At 28.3% G+C, this 13,582-nt stretch overlaps 1 protein-coding gene and 1 long non-coding RNA gene across 2 annotated transcripts in view; one reads left to right on the forward strand and one right to left on the reverse strand.

Moving 5' to 3' along the window:
• LOC129966147 (integral membrane protein GPR155-like) overlaps positions 1-9,503 on the reverse strand; it is an 83,982-nt gene extending 74,479 nt beyond the window's left edge. The window contains exon 1 of the mRNA XM_056080540.1: positions 9,272-9,503. The gene's annotated coding sequence lies outside the window, so the exon portion shown is untranslated. The remainder of the gene's footprint in view (positions 1-9,271) is intronic.
• LOC129966148 (uncharacterized) overlaps positions 1-13,582 on the forward strand; it is a 47,189-nt gene that overhangs the window by 5,006 nt on the left and 28,601 nt on the right. The window lies entirely within an intron of this gene.

Below are 13,582 nucleotides of genomic sequence, written 5' to 3' on the forward strand. Positions count from 1 at the left end.
TCAGTTATACTTCACAATATTAATATTATCCTAATTCCTCATAATTCGTTGAATTTGTATTTTTTTTATAGATTTATTTTTGGTAACTATGCAAACAGCATTTTTTAATCAATCTGCCCATGTGTTTCATAAGGCTAGCACCCCTAGGCAGCTGACTAGTCTGCCTAGTCGAAAATTCATCACTGAATCTCATTTAGTCTAGCAAATATAGCCAAGTCCATAAGCTAGAATTCATAATAAAAGAGGAAGAGTTGAATTTTTGTTAGGAAATGCAAGCTTGGTATTAAAAGTATGTAAAAGTAAATTGCCTTCTTGGAAGACTTTTAAAGGAAACTGGTCCACATTGTATTGAACCCAAAGGGAAATACTCAGGAGCCTGACTTTAATAAACAATATTAAATTACACATCCCTTTACCAGTTTTTAAATAACACTAGTTAAGAGCACAGCCAGAGGATATAACGTAAAACCATCTTCCTCCGATTCAGATTTTTTATTGTTACTGAAGCTAATAGTGAACAGAAAAAAATTATTAATCATCAAAATTTCAAAGCAAAAATAATAATAATAATTCATAATTAAAAAGATAAAATCATATCACTGACTCTCCGATCCGCCCGAAGACACACGGATAAAAATAACTGAATGATCGGACCGCCGCGACATTAACAGTGGCGGCAATTGTGGTTGAGTACTAAGGGCCATCACCGGCCACGGTACAACTCTTCCCGAAGGAAGTACGGCCCGTCATCGATGGGAGGAGAATTAAAAAGATAAAATCATCACCAATTATATTTAAGTTAATATTATCCGAATACATTATAAATTATAGTATTATTATAGTATTTCAGAAATTATAGTATCCGAATATTTTATAAATTTATTCATTTGGCAATAAAATTTTTAACATCATTTATAATCCATTTGCTAATAATAATACTTTATATAAATGTTACAATAATAATTATTAATGTAACAACAATTATTTATATAAATAATTATTATTACATTAATAATCACCATTTTAGCATAGACAACTGCCTAGCAAGAAATCCATTACTGTTAGATTTTCAAAATCCATTGCATCATTTAGTAAATTTGTGCTTTCTACGAAATTCAAAGAAATATTTCTTCAATAAATGGAAATTATAGACACGTATGGAACATATGAAAACAGTTTTATAAAACAACAACAACAAAAAAAAAAAAAAAAAAAAAAAAAAAAAAAAAAAACAGATATTATGACGAAAACGCTACTGCGAAAATTTGCTTTTTTTTTTGTTGTAATTTAATAAACGCACCAGCTTGATAATTTTTTATAAATAGTTGGCGACATGAGCTGAAAAAAAATCCAAATTGAAGGAAATGATTATTCTGGAATTCTGTTATTGGCTTGAAAATTGAATGAATTAATTTATTTTTCTCGGAAGAGCAACGTCAGTTTCGCTGAATTACTGATTTTGTTTTGATAACAATAATGAATTAGATAACAAACTTTTCTTTATAATTTTGAAAATTTTCAAGTGAAATGATAAAATCAAAAGGTTTATTTTCATTATAATACCAGTGGGTTTATTTGAATCAAAATAAATACTGCATAACCAGTTTAGAAAAAAATTTATAAAATGTTTTATTATTATAAAATAAATATCTTCACGAACAGGTATTTCTCTAACATTAACTTAAATAAATCTGAATTTAATGAATATTATCTTAAAAATAAGAATTTTAGTTAACAGTTAAATCTGAGAAATATTTCCTTATTACATAGTTCTGACAAAGTTAATTAATGTTTCTAATAGCGTCGTATTAATACTTTTAAGAATATTCTCTTAATAATATTTCAAATGAAATAAATGGTTTTGATATCCTTTATTATGATGAAAAACAGTTATCATTGGATAGTAAATGTAATTTGATTTCTTGATTTGATAAGTATAAGAAATAATTCTTGAAAGAAACGATTTATTCATTAGACTTTTGCAATATTTTATGCATTTAACTAAATATATGTATTACTTTTTCATTCATAGTAATGATATATTTTTTTTTAATTTTAAGTTTGTAAAATGATCTCAAAAAATTTTATATAAAATCAGATTTTTAAAAATTAAATATATCTCTTTGTCGATTTTTTTTTGTCACAGGCTGAATTTTCTGTACTTTGTGCGTTTTTTTTTTGCGTGTAATTAATTCAATATGTTCACTTTCATAAAATTAATTAATTTCTAATTACTTGAATTCGATCTTCATTTGAACATTTGAGTTTCGCGATGTTTTGACTTTTCCTCGCTTTTCGGGATGTAATATCTATAATTATCTAATGTTTAGCTGTAATATTACGTGGAAAATCGGGTGGCTGAAATGAATATTTGAGTAGCGAGATTTGAGACAAATTTCCTTTTGTTTCTATGAAGGAATCCTCATATTTTTTTTCTTGCTTTTACTGAATGTATTATTTTCATATTGGCCATCGATTTGACAAAGAATTTTTAAAAGCTCCTAAAAATAAACCTTTTGTTTAACTATCAAAAAGAAAAAAATCTGTAATTTAAGGAACTCAAACTTTCTCCCTCTCTCTTTAAGTGTGTGTGTGTGCGTGCGTGCGTGCGTGCGTGCGTGCGTGCGTGTACATATGTGTCATGCTTGCTTATATATATGTGTGTGTACGTGCTTGTTTATTATATATATGTGTGTGTGTGTATTTATTTCTTTAACATTTAACATTCAAAAGGAATCTGCATATTTTTAATTATTCTAGAAACAGTTTATCGAAATTGGTCAGCATACAATTCAGTTTAAAACGCCGGCTTAAAGTTATGGGTAGATGTTTTCCAATTTTTTAATTCGGGAAATGCGTTTTAAATCTCAGTTTTATTTTAAATATTAAACTTTAATGATACAGCTCGTATAATTTCCTAATTACTTCCAGATGTCTGAATCCGCCCACCATCATTTGGACGGAATCCAAAGTATTCAATTGTCGATTGAATGAGGAAATCGAGATTCTCCAAACATTTCTCACATTTGACATAAAAACAAACGTCGGTTCATCTCTCAACGCCGAGAAGAAAGAACGTGTTTTCCCCCTCCTGCAACGCTTCTTCTGTGCGTACCGGATTGCGTACCGGAAGTAAGCAACAGGGATACGAGAAATTAATGTTCTTTTTTCTCGTTTTATCACGATGCTGGAAAGAATTATTGTTCTTTCTGAGAAAATATTAAAAGATTGCGTAATTCTATTTACGATTTCAAGTGAGTACGCAGTTGAATTTTATGAACCGAATATTTACTTTTTGCTCATTCGAAAGCAGTTAATTTAAATTTGAGGGCGTGGGAAAAATACTATTACGATTCCTTACAGAATCAATCCTATTATCACAGACCAGTTTATTTCGTGCTTGTGAAGGACATCTGCCACAAACAGATTTCCACTTCAGGCAGGGACAGATATTTTAAATATGATTAAAACATCTTTTAGATATAAAAATTAAGATTTACTTTAAAATTCTTAATAGAGTTTATTATTGAGGTTAATTCCCGTTCTAGAACTTTCTATATGACTGATAACTTACACTAGCAGCTCTCAAGTTTTATTAATTTATGGTATATTCAGTTCAATTCAGTTATTTTTACATCCCGTTTTAAAACAATGTTAGGACTATTTTGGGACCTCGTACTTTCGAACCGTGGACAGATGACGAGGACGACATCCGAGCTGGCACCCCCTCTCCAAATTTCCACACTACACCAACGGGAGGACGTTTGGTCCCGACAGTCTTTGTAGGAATCAGGTATCCAACCTGAAACCTTCCGGTTCTGAAACCGAGACCTTACCACTAGGCCACCACGATGGAACTTTATGGTGTATGGAACTTATAAAGAGAAAGTGTTATAATCATTACAAGATATAGTTATGAAAATTTTGCTGAATCTTCTTTTTAAAATTTTCTGAATACAAAAAAAGAAAAGAAAAAAAATATCTGTTATCACAATTTTCAAGTTATCATATAAGATCATTTTTATTTCACAGTATAAATTTTGACTACCGAGAGTTGGATTTGTAAGCCATATTTGGTCGCACGAATGCCTTCATTGATGAACTGAACCATCTGAAATATTTTTTAAAAAGTAGATTCAACTTTCTACTTAATCTTTCTGCCTAAATGTTTTTAATAATGTGATTAGAAATAAAAATAGATAGAAGTAATTCAGCATCTGTACTCAAATGTTTTGAATTTGGAATGTTTTCTGATTAATTTTTATGATAATCTTTAATAACTCATGACCTTTATAGTTATATTTTGCAGACTTTTTTCGACATCACAAACCCTATTCCCAAAACATCATCATGTTCACACATTATTTTCGGTATATCTGTCTTTGTGGCTGTCGGTGGGCAGATAAACATGATAAACGAAAAACTCTACGAGATAAATAGATGACGCTTGATATACGTTTTCATTAGATTTATTTATAGATCAGCATCCATTTTGGGATTGAAACACTTGTATACAAGACATATATGTACGGGTCCTGTGAAATCGATCATTTGTGGTTCATCGCACAAAAGATGTTAGGGGGTAATTAGATTTGCTAAATGTTATAAATATTGGAAAGAATATTTAGAGAGTGGATGCGAGGAGAAATGGCATTGATATATTTACCAAGCTTTGATGCTTAAACACAATGAAAATGTTATTAAAATTATTAATAAAGTTACATAAAGTTATTGGGAATTTTTAATTACAAATAATTTTAATTGATGTTTATGAAAATGTACTGAAGAAATAACTTCGCTCAATGTAACCTCTTCCGGTACTTTTCCATATCGGTTTCACTATCGGCAGTCAAAAGATTACTGATTGATCGTTTTACGGTTTATATGCATAAGGCGGGACCCAAAAATTACATAATCACCAAATTTAAATCAATTGGCAAAGGGTTTATTGTCTATGGATATTTCTACTCCCGAGTTTGCGATTCTCAAGAACACTAATTGTAAATTTTCATGAGTGACTTTGCATCAAAACTGTTGATATGTTTAGCTTTGGATTAACTCATAAATAAATAAACAGCCTGTCTGTTTGTCGGTCTTTTACATATGTTAACACGACAACTCAAAATGTAACAAGCAAGATAAACCGATTTCAATATGCGATCTTGACACAAAAGTTTTAGATCTGTATCAGTTTTGACCTGATCTACTAGCGGGAAAAAATCCAAAATGCATATTTGATTATTTTTTTCACTACGCTTGATAAAAATAAAACTGACCGTACTATTTTAACAAATGATAGAGTCGGAAAGAGAACATTCTTACTGGAATTATTTGAGATCAAACTTACCTCTTTCATTCCAATTTTCTTTTAGAACCTATTTTTTTAATAATTTTTAGAATACTGCTCCTATTTTTCTTTTACTGTTATCAATGTTTGGTTGATCTGGCCGGATTTCTAGTAAGATAACATTTTGAAAGTTTAAGTTTCCTGATTGGAGGGCCATTTTCATCAGAAAGTTTTTAACAGCAGATGAAAAAAAAAATTAAATTTTTATATACATGAAAACAAAAAGAAGAGCTTCTAACAATTCTTACTGTTAACAGGCCAAATGGCTCTAATTCCAGGGCTCTTTAACATCGAAACGAAGAGCTTCTAACAATTCTTACTGTTAACAGGCCAAATGGCTCTAATTCCAGGGCTCTTTAACATCGAAACGAAGAGCTTCTAACAATTCTTACAGTTAACAGGCCAAATGGCTCTAATTCCAGGGCTCTTTAACATCGAAACGAAGAGCTTCTAACAATTCTTACTGTTAACAGGCCAAATGGTTCTAATTCCAGGGCTCTTTAACATCGAAACGAAGAGCTTCTAACAATTCTTACTGTTAACAGGCCAAATGGCTCTAATTCCAGGGCTCTTTAACATCGAAACGAAGAGCTTCTAACAATTCTTACAGTTAACAGGCCAAATGGCTCTAATTCCAGGGCTCTTTAACATCGAAACGAAGAGCTTCTAACAATTCTTACAGTTAACAGGCCAAATGGCTCTAATTCCAGGGCTCTTTAACATCGAAACGAAGAGCACTCAAACGAAAATGGTTTTAACTTTGAAATTTTTCTTCTGGTATTAAGTTATTTTCCAATCAGCGGAGACGATCTTACCCAACTTTCTTGCATTCTCTCTAATAAAAGTGTGATCTGCCCAACCCTTGTATGAAAATGGAAAAATTCGGACCATGCCGTTAACGCCACGAATACTTAGAATTTTATTTACAAATTCTCATACATGTTCATTTCGTGCATTGGTAGTAAAGTGAAAAATGCATTTGGCCACTTTTTTCGGTATTGGAACCAAAACTCGAAAAGAACGACAATTTTAGTAATAAATTCACATACAGAAATGCATTTAAAACTTGCAGACTGACAGTCGGGCAGCCTATTAATGGATTTCGTTCAAAACTTGACACAGATATACATTCTAGATCTTAAAACTATCCGTCAAATTTTATTTATCTAATTCTTTCCGTTTTGTAATTATCGAGTTCACTTGTACTCGAACAGCCAGCCAGATAGTCAGACTTTCTCTAAAGAGATTTCGTTCAAAATTCGATAGAGATTTACAAATTTGATCATAATTTTATACATCAAATTTCAAATGTCTATCTCAAAGTGTTGTTGAGTTATCGTGTTCACAAACAAACAGATATAAAGCCAAAAGTGCAATTCTCGGATTCAGGGTGATCCGAAACCAGCAGACTCATCGAAATTCCGAGTTCTTTAATGATTATATACTTTTTTTTAATATATTTCATATAAAATAAAGTAAAAATGATTGGATCTAGCTTTTTTTCACGCATATCACATATAATTATTTTGCATGCTTTTTATTTAAACTGTTGATTTCCCGTATCACACATCATGTTGCAAATAAAATATCTTTTTCACGCAAATCCAAAAGAAACTTTATCTAACGTAAGAGCATCATCCAGTCAGTTATGCTTTACAAATGAGCGTTCTCTCGTAAGCAATCCGGGCAGTGACTTCCTTCCAATGCCATGCGAACAATGACTCTCCTCTGCGGCTATTCCTAGGCAGTGAAGATAGCCTTGAGTGGATGGCATTTAGAAAGAATATTAAAATGTAGCGAAAGTGTTTGTTTGAATGTCTGAAATCTTTTTTAAGTATGTAAAAAAACAAAGATGTGCAAAACATTCTGATACGAAATTAAATTTTAATTAATTTGTGTGAACAAAATTGTAATTAACTGTTTTAGAAAATTTGTTAAAAGCTTTCTTTTTTTCTATAATATATATATATATATATATATATATATATATATATATATATATATATATATATATATATATATATATATATATATATATATATATATATATATATATATATATAAATTTCTTTAGCTGTAATAATATAGCAAATTTAATTGCTATCTTCTCATTTCATTTATTATTGTATTAACTTTCACAACAATAAGAGATGTTAATTTAATAAAATAAAATTCAAATGTTACAAAATAAAACTAAAGGGTGAAATAATCAAAACATTTAAATCCAAAATCTACAATAAATTTAAAATTCTTGGTATGCACAAATAAATAAATTTTTATTAATTTTGATTCCAGTAACAAATTTTCTTTTCTGATATCTTAGTAATAAAATATCTAACTCAGTTCTGTAAGGATAAGTGTCGCTCAGTGTGCATAAAAAAGTCGTATAAAATTTATTTTAAATATAGTGTTATGATTTTGATAATTATGAAATAAATTCATATAAAAACCTTCTAAAAATTTATAAAAATTATATGCAGATATGTTTAAAAAAAATAAATAAAAAATTTATTATATTTGCATAAATAAATAAAATTTTAGGTAGAAATATAAATCATTAAACGTAAGTAAACTTAATTTCGTACACGTAAAATTGAAGTATTTATTTTTTCTATATTTTAGGAAAAAATAGAAAGGAATGAACTATATTTAATCAAGTAAAATAATAACATACAAGCTTTTGTGAAATTCCTTTCATAATTGAAAATTTTAAAGATAAAATTAACAATAAATATTATTTTATACATATAGTAGAGACATTGGTAATTTATAAAATTTTCATGCAATGATTTAATTAATAAGTTCACAGTATTAATATATTGGTTCTAAATTTCACAAATGTCTCTAAAACACTACTTATAAATAAATCTAAAATAATTTAAATTAATTCATATATAATAAAATTGGGAAGGTGAGTTATTAAGACAACTTCCACAGAATTAATTTTTCTACTTGACAGCACAAGAATCTAAATTTAGAGTAAAATTCCTACACAGAGATTTATAAAGAGCACATATATAAAATTTCAAAAATATTTTAAGAAATAACATAATACTTGTCATTTATTTCAATGAAAGCGATTAAACATAAAGCATAAATTGTATTTATGCTTTTTCTTATATCAAAACATAAAGCTTACTTATTACGATTATTTCAAAACATAAAGCTGAAATTATAGAAATTAAGAAAGAAAAAATAATATGAATTCATTTAATGCAGACTCAGAGCTAAGAGAATGGAGAATAATATAAACTGCAAATATATGAATAATACAGTGCGTATATACGCACTGTTTTCAATTTTAGAAATTATAAAATGCTCTAAAATAATAAAAATATTTACATCTTTTTTTAAAATTCACGTAATTCAAAATTGATAACTTAAAATTCAAAAGTAAGTATCTTTTATGGACTATTTTGATAAAAATTGTTAAATCAAAATTTTTAAAGGCCGAATAATTTGTTTTAAAATTCTATCATAGAAACTTTAAACTTTCAGCATGTTTAAGAGAAAAATTAATTACAAATTATATATTCAAGCATTTCGATTTAGCAAATCACTGAAGCTTATTATTATATCCAATCTATCGCATTTTTAATCATCGTATAGTATAAATTATCATGTAAATGAATATGGATAATATATAATTTAGTTAAAAAATATTTCATTCAAATTACCTCTAATATGACTTAGTAATTAATTTTATTAAAACCGCATCATATTGATTTTTATAACAACAAACGATAAAGTCACGATAAATCCGTATATCATTTCAGATACCATAAATATAATGATAACTCATTCTATAAACTTCAATAAAACGCTAAAGTAAAATAGAAAATGGCCCTATAACGGTTGTCACATATCATAAAAAGGCCGATTAAATGAATCAAATAAGAAAAACAGCGAGGAAAAAAAACTTACCGGGTCTTGTTATTTCTTCCAACAGATGTTCCAACTGCAGCTTGCTCTCCTCGCAAAAAACTCCGAATGACTGAAGAGAAAGTGATTTGGGAGCAAGTGTTTCGGCGGTAGGTATAATTTTCAATGTCAGATCACTCGTCAGGAGAAAAGAGGTGACTGCTGGATGTCATCGCGCCTTATTTCAACCGGAGAAAATCGCCAACGTGATCCCTCCTCTCTCGATTGGCCGGCTTGTCCTGTCTCTCTATCCTTCGATTGGGGGAGCGTGTGGATATTGCGCCTGCAAGCATGCGTACGGAGACAGAAAAGGTTAGGACATTTCATCACAACAAGTGCTTGACTTAGGCGCTGGGAATTCCGCACTAAGGTTAAGGTGGTGTGGAAATGGATGGCCTCATTGTCAAATTTGATGGAAGATTTTGTTAACTGTGTTTCTTGTGGTTTTTGAAAGTGCGGAAAGGGTGTTGTTTTAATTGCGAGGGAAAAGTGTTGGCCTTTTGGGATCTGTTGCTTTCCACTCAACGGTTTCCACTTTTTAGGTCATCAGCGGAAATATATTAAACCGCTAGAAATAATTCCAGCTAATTGAGGCTAATGCATAAACGATATTTCTGCCTATGATAGGAATAGCCTTCGTTTAAACTCTATAATGGATTTTCAGATTTAAATATGTGCTTGCTGATTCTAATATTAATTAAGTAATGGTATGATGATACAGAGTGGAAAAGAATAGTATTGCTCCAAATATAAGGATATTGAATCAGACATATATCAGTTTTAACATCAATATTTAATCTAATATCTTTTCTATTGAATTTTCAAAGAGATTCTCAAATAAAAAGTAATATAAAGTTACAAATAAAAGAAATAAATAATTCTTATCAAAAGGGAAAGAGATGAAATGTTCAGATACCAAAATTGCCAAAATTGTTCAACAATGTGCAAGATCATTTCCATTTACTTTTACAAATATTCTTTACGTTTATCACAAATTACAAAAAAAGTATACTGTTAAATATGCAAATAAAAAGAAGTATATGTAGTATAAATGATATTAACTATATTAGTTAATAAAATGTTAATGACTTCCTTAATGCATATCACCCCATTTCTTATGGTAAATTATTTTCCCATTCCCTTTTCAATTATTTTGTATTTTGAACAATGAAAAAGTTTGAGGTGTGTTTGAACTGAGTTTAACATATGTATATTTAAGAAAACCTCCTTTAAAAATTCTAAATATTAATACAAATGTAAGTATACATAAACAGATATTTCTAAAAAATTATACAATAAAATTTTAAAATGAATTTGCCTAATAACCAATAATAAAACATATTCATATCAAAAACTTTTAAAAATAGCCACGGCATCTGCTGTGAAAACTACCTTATAGTTATTAAATCACGTAAAATGTCGCCATTTTTTTATTTTTTTTTATTCTTAAAAAGTGACTTTTTATATCTCTTGTGGTCTAAACAATCGTTTAAGCATAAAAATATATACAGCAAATCTGTTATTTATATCTTAAAATATACATGAATTAATGCTATTTGCTAAACATCTTAAAGTAAATTAACTTAAGAATATATTATTTTTTATATTCATTACTTAACCTTCTTAATTTTTCAAAATTCATAGTTTAGAATAGATATTTTAAATCCAATCTAAAAATAACTGTCTGATTTTAGAAGTTAAAATACATGATATTGATGCTATTTCCATACTAAAACTTTTAATGTTACGTTGAGTTTGAAACTTTTAATTTATATTATAATGCATTTTTGTCGTCTTAAATTCTGAAATACATTACCATCTGTTTCGATTTTTTCTTAGATCTTTAAAAAGTATAAAATCTTCATTTTATTATAATATTAAAAATATTTTTATGAACTATTTACAAAGAATTCAATATTTTACACGCAGTTTTGCATGGCATCATCTATGCATGAAGGATGACGGCAAAATCAAAAACATAGTAACAAATTATAATACAGTTGTGAAATTGAAGTCAAAATCGTATATTAATATTTATTTTGAAAGTTTATTTTTCTGTTCAACAACGGAAACGTCTACAAATCTAAGTTATTGAAAATTCTAAATTATTAAAAATAAGAAATGTTCAAAAAATAGATTTTGAAATTAGAAAGATTATTGAAAACGATTATTGAAACGTTTTTAATCGGGTAAATATTATTTTTATGATCCTTGAAAAACTCATTCTCATTTATTTGGCTTTATACCGAATCAAAGAATGTCCAATGGAAAGTCAAGCGATATTCTAATGGTGAATGAATATTTTGCTCTGTAACGGCGGTCTTCAAAAAAGTAAAAATCTTTGAATTCTTCAGGAAAATAATTAAAATGAATTTTAAAAAAAATTCCAACCCTTTTTGTTGAGAAATTGGGAGAAATATTACAGTATTTTACGTCAAAAAATTTAAAAAGGATAGCGAAATTAGAATGTCGGATACAAAAATTTTAACTTCACTTCTTAAATATTTTCAGAAAAAACTTATTATTTTGATTTAAAAAAAATTTAGAATTGAGAAAATTGTTAGACATTCTAAATTTATTTCATTTGAATTAAAATTGTTTGTTCTATTTGAAAGAGCAGGTTTTTTCTTCTTTTTGCGATTATCAGAGCAATGAGGAAATACGTGCGTAAAATCTCTCTAACCAACACAAAACAAACCTTTTCTATTTGAAGATTTAAAATTCGGGCTTTCAGATGAGTTGTGCCATTATTATAATTACCTATGTGCCACATTTCGTGAATATGAGTGAAATAAATACGTCTGAATAGAAGGGACAGAAATAAACACCTTCTTTTATCAGTATTCATTAACAAGCTATAAAGTTTGGATTCTAATTCTGTTTTTTGTTTTTTTGTAATTCCTAAAAGGCAAGCTGAAACATGGGGTATTCACGAATGAAGGATGAAGTTAGTTTGTGAATAGAAATGATAATACAATTAAATATATATCGTCATAAGGAATGATTAAAGAGGTAGATTCAGAAAATCGAAATCAATCAAATATATATCGTCATAAGGAATGATTAAAGAGGTAGAATCAGAAAATCGAAATCAATCAAATATATATCGTCATAAGGAATGATTAAAGAGGTGGAATCAGAAATCGATATCAATTAAATATATATCGTCATAAGGAATGATTAAAGATGTGGAATCAGAAAATCGAAATCAATTAAATATATATCGTCATAAGGAATGATTAAAGATGTAGAATCAGAAAATCAATATCAATTAAATATATATCGTCATAAGGAATGATTAAAGAGGTGGAATCAGAAAATCGATATCAATTAAATATATATCGTCATAAGGAATGATTAAAAATGTAGAATCAGAAAATCGATATCAATTAAATAATTTAATTTGTGTAAAAATATAGATAATACATCAAGAACAAGACATTTCTCAGATTTGATATATATTATAAAAACAACCAAAAAGACGGAAATGAAACAAAATCACAATCATTAGGATAATAATTTATAATTCATTGTAAATCTAGAGCAAGAAATATTCGAATCCAGGACATGCACGTTTAGATGATATCGCATCCAACGCTGCATTAATACGTCATTTTAATTTCGTTTTTAAATTATTTATGATCCACTCATTCACGAAAGATGAATAAAGAAAACAAATTTTCTATAACAATTAGAAAACATTCCTAATTACTACTTTACGATATTTTTGTCTGATTTTATTTTGTATAGATCTTTCAAAGTTATAACTTTAAATCATGGGATTAAATATTATCAGATATATCAATATGAGTTGTTAATTATGGAGGACAATTAACAACTTTATTTTAAAGTTAATTAATATAAAATAGCTTCTAAATTATTATCTCATATTATTTTGCAAATAAAGAATTTTCGCTACTTTCGTATTCAAGTACATATTTTTGTTATTATTTAAAGAGCATAATGAAAAATGACCAACTGATATATTGCTCTCGAAAGTTGCAAAAATAAGGCGCTTTTAATTGTTCCTCTCAGTCTGTAAAAAATAGAATTGTGAAGTTAAAGCAAACAAAACAAACTTAAAAGTTAAAAGTCCCATTCACTCTTACTAGCCAAAGTGAGAAATCTCATCACTCTCTTATACAAGTACTTTAAAAGTTTCAATTTCCAGTCTTCAGCGTCAGAAAACTATTCATCTATGCAGATCGCAACGATCAAAACATATATATCTATATATATATATGCTTAACAATCATGCCATATCTAAATCCACATCCCCTGTATCCACATAGTAGCAGCCTCTGTTCTCTTGTG

Source organism: Argiope bruennichi, chromosome 4 (assembly GCF_947563725.1).
Source record: "Argiope bruennichi chromosome 4, qqArgBrue1.1, whole genome shotgun sequence".
Classification (NCBI taxonomy): domain Eukaryota; kingdom Metazoa; phylum Arthropoda; class Arachnida; order Araneae; family Araneidae; genus Argiope; species Argiope bruennichi.